Consider the following 4,425-nt stretch of genomic DNA (forward strand, 5'->3'; position numbering starts at 1 on the left):
AATGCTCATAACGGTTGCAATGGTTGCATTGACGGTAAGTAGAATTAGCAGGATGGTGTCGAAGGCAAGTGTTGCAAAAAGGATAGGGTCCATTATATGGTTTCTTGAAAGGTGGAGCAGGGTTGGGTTGGGTTGGGGTTGGGGTGCAGCTTGCTGAGTTGGCATGTAGTTCTTGCGCTTCCTTTTCGTGGTAATGGGTGGAAGAGTAAGCGGGTTTGGTTGATCCAGGCTTGGTTTCTTTTGGCTCGGTGGCAGGTTTATCGGCTGGTTTCTTGGATGATTTTCAATGTCAAAGTCCCGGCTTTGACATGGTTGTCAGTTAATGTTGCGGCCAGATTGATTGCGTCGCCAAGTTCTTTAGGCGAACTACTAAAAACACTGTCTTGGATATGCCTCGGTAGTCCCCTAATGTACTTTTCAATGGCACGCGAATCAAGGGTGATGAGGTGCAGCACCAACGCACTTAGCTCATTGAAAAGAGAGGTGTAGGCGGAGTGCTCACCACCCTCTTGCTTAAGGTTCCAAAACTCCGTCTCAAAATTCATAAGCTCATTTGGAGGACAAAACTGTCAGGTCATGAGATCTTTCATTTCGTTCCATAGCAAGGCCACGGCAGCTTCAGCACCGTGGGTCGACTTTTCCTTGACCCACCATATAAGAGCACCTTTCTCGAAGAAACTTGAAGCGAATCGGGTTCGCTTATCATTAGGACACGCAATGTGGAGAAACATGCTCTCCATCTTTTCGTACCACTGAAGTAGGGCAGTGACACCTTCAGTTCCGTCAAAAGCAGTAGGTTTGGCATCAGTAAAGTTCTTGAAAGTCACAACAGGAGCTGATGGCGTGGAAGAAGCAGGGTTAACGCTAGCCATGATGTTTTGGTGCATTTGGGTCATGATATCAGAGAGGACCGATGTCAGGTTCTTAGTGATCTGGGAAGTTATCTTATGGCTAGAGGTTCCAGATGATCGACGTTGAAGGTTACGGGAAGCCATTCTATGAACAAAGGTTTCAAAAATCGTGAGACTCGGAATAGTGCATCATGTATAACGAAAAGAATTCTTTGATAAATTTTGTTTAAATTATGAAAATCATAAATATAATAAGGTGGTGTTTGTTTTTTGTCAGAAGATCTTCCTGGCCTCTTATGTCTGCGCCGCGCAGACCATGCGCAGACCTTTAAGCTTGAAGACTGTTTGTTTCTCTGAAGACATTTCATTAAAAAACGTCTTCGCGCTCTCTTATCCTAGAAGACATGGACCAACCTCTTTTTACATCTTCTATCAAACCCTAGCCCCCTTTCATTCTACCTTCTTCTCCTTCCCTTCATCTCCTCCCCTACCATCTCCCCTTCTTCTCCTCCAGACCTCCACCACCGGTGACCTCCACCACCGCGAACTCCACCACCGCCACTGCTCCACTGCCGCACCGCCGCTCCTCCACCACCGTGAAATCCACCATCGGAATCTTTGTCAAGGTAAGCTTGTATTAGATTTGTACATTGAAACAATTATTGTGTTTTGGTTTGATTTCTTGTATTAGATTTGTTATATGTATTTTGAATTTTGATTATGTTTTGGTTTGATTTCTTGTATTAGGAAAGAAGGTTTGAGCGATGAGTTGTTTGAACAATACGATCAACCGGACGTGTCATTCAGAAATACTCATGTGCACGTTGCTGATGAAGACGAGGTTGAAATGCATGGCACTGCATCAGATCGTGAATATATGACGCAGTTACGAAATTAAATTGCGGAGCAGTTAATGTAAAGTACCGAATAGATTATTTGAAAAAAAATGTTTTTGTTGTTTTATGAATATTATTGCACTGTTGTTTGACTTTTATTTAAATTTCGATGTTGAATGAATTTTTTATTTAAATTTCATCTTATTTAAAGATTTATGTTTTATTTTTGCAGTCTGCAAATGTTAAAAAACAAACAGTCTTCTTCTTGCAGACTGCAGAGGTTTGGTCCACCTCTTCTGCTTCAGATGACTGCAGATGTGGTCCGCAGACTGCAGTCATTTTACCTCTGAAAAAAAAAATAGCACCTAAGTGTTGTGAGAAACTTAGGGTTTTCATGAACCACCATGGACTCTTATGTTTCAACACAAAATCAAAATTTCAAAAATAAATTGAACCAAAAGTTTAGGTATTCGTGTATCACCACGACTTGACAGACCTTTGGTTAAAACACATTGAAAACATTGAGGGTCAGAGTCACATGTCGCATGAACCACCATGACTTGTTTGACATCCTAAGGAGTGGAACCATATCCTTATCACAAAGAGGACATGATTACGGTTGAAAATATAAAGTGGTGACTCGTATAGCGTTTGGTGTGGTACGCTTTGGCCTAATAAGTTTCATGCCCTTCCCGAACTCTCCAAGTGAGCAACCAGGTCCGGCGTCTGATAGGATATATGTGCATTACTTATCCTTAGGTATCATGAACCTTGGTGTCAAGAGTTCAGAAAACAAGCACTCCCCCCTTCCAGTTACTACATACCCACCACGACGAATCATCTTTATGAAGAGGAATTATGGGAACACCACAGTAAAAATTTATTTGAAAGTTTTTGAAAATATTTGCTTTTAGGCCTAAGCCTTGGACTTGTGTGTGCTTTGTGTACATGAGGCGTAAACGAAATAAGTAGTACAATAATAATAAGTGCATTTGAAGAATCAAGTAAAGGCCCACATAATTTTCTATCATGCAACCTAGACATTAACAATTGAGCTATAGCTACCTAGAACACTACGTCTAATGTCCTATCTTATAGCCAGGGCTCTGATACCAATCTGTAACACCCCGGCTTAAGCGAAAATGCTCGAGTGTGACGTACAGATTGTTCAAACACACGTGACACTATTTGGAGACCATAATAACATTAATTCATTTCAAGCAACATGTAACACAAGCTTGAATGTAACAATACAAATCCAAATCAAAATCACAATCATAATAATAGTTTATTTATTTGAATAACCTAGAAACTAAATGTCTTCCAATATTTCATCCTCTAATCACGGTACCTGTAACATATGTATAAAATACGGTCAGCTATAAATATAGCTGGTGAGATTTCCACAGTTTGATATACTAAAACCATGCAATGGAACTGAGTATAAAGAACAAATGAACGTCCTTTCCAGTTAGGGCTACCAACGTACTCGGATATGAGGTCCCTTTTCCACTCGATACAAATGGACCTGAGTGCTAATGGGGGCGGTATGATAATACTTATTGAGGCAACCACTTGAAATCCATATATATATAACAAATAAGCAAGTAAGCATACAAGTCCATGATATGAATTGTAGTTTGTAACCAAACTTGTAAATCTTGAAGTCTAATTACAAATACATATGGCACCCCAAAATATGAAAGCATTTAAAAAGGGTTTGTGAAAAGTCACCTTATCAATTGAGGTAAAACGGGAATCCAAAAGCATCAAAAATATTGATAATGGAAAAATAACGGAAAGCGTCACGAAAGCCGAAATGAGCAATCGGCACCAACCGGAGTTGTGTTGTTTTGATAGAGAATGGGACCTCGCTGGAGCCGATGTTTTTAAGCTAGATTATGGCCAAGTTAGAGTAATTTAGAGAGAAATAAGTTTTTAAGCGATTTTAGTTTAACATTAGGGTGGTATTTATATTAGTTGGTTGAGCGTTTACGCGTTAATTTGATTAACACAATTTCTGGCGGAAATTACAGGATTGGCGGTCAAAAATTAGAATGATTAGGATTCGTTATATCGCAATTAAAGTGTTGGCTAAGTATTATAAACGTGGTCTAAAGTTGTTACTCATTTAAAAATGGTCAATGGCGATGATTAGGGCTGTTAGCTGGGTTGGCTGACGCCGTCACCAGCGCCGACATTGGTCTGGTCGGAAAAGCGAGAGGGTGGGCTGGGAATTTGTTTTTATAAAATAATATATTTTAAATTGAAATCACACTTTTTACCCCTGAAGTATTAGAGTCATTTTAAACTTAAGTTGGATTATAAATTACTGGAATGGTCCTCAAGTTATCAAAATAGATTTAGTATGTTTATCGATTAGCCCTCGAACTTTGGAGGTGTTATGATTTATGTTATATAATTATGCTATTCGGATATTTACGCGTATTACCCATAAAGTTCGTTCAACGATTATACTTGGGATTTTATAAATAACACGAAAGAATAAATAAATGAACGGATGAATATTAAACCTCAAACGTCGGAAACACTTTATTAATGAAAATTAAGAATGCATCGAAACGACCCAACGGGTCGGGTTAACGAATACAAATACGAATCGAAAATTGACAAATGTCACATTTATTGGGTTGCTGGAGCGGCGAAGTTACCAGAATCGAGCGTCGGATTTCGTTGGACCGAAAAATGGGAAAGACGGGGGGTTTGGGCTAGGAATT

The sequence above is a fragment of the Bidens hawaiensis genome, unplaced genomic scaffold, assembly GCF_021521415.1.
Source record: "Bidens hawaiensis isolate Kalapana, Puna unplaced genomic scaffold, B.hawaiensis_p1.1 tig00020531_1, whole genome shotgun sequence".
Lineage (NCBI taxonomy): Eukaryota > Viridiplantae > Streptophyta > Magnoliopsida > Asterales > Asteraceae > Bidens > Bidens hawaiensis.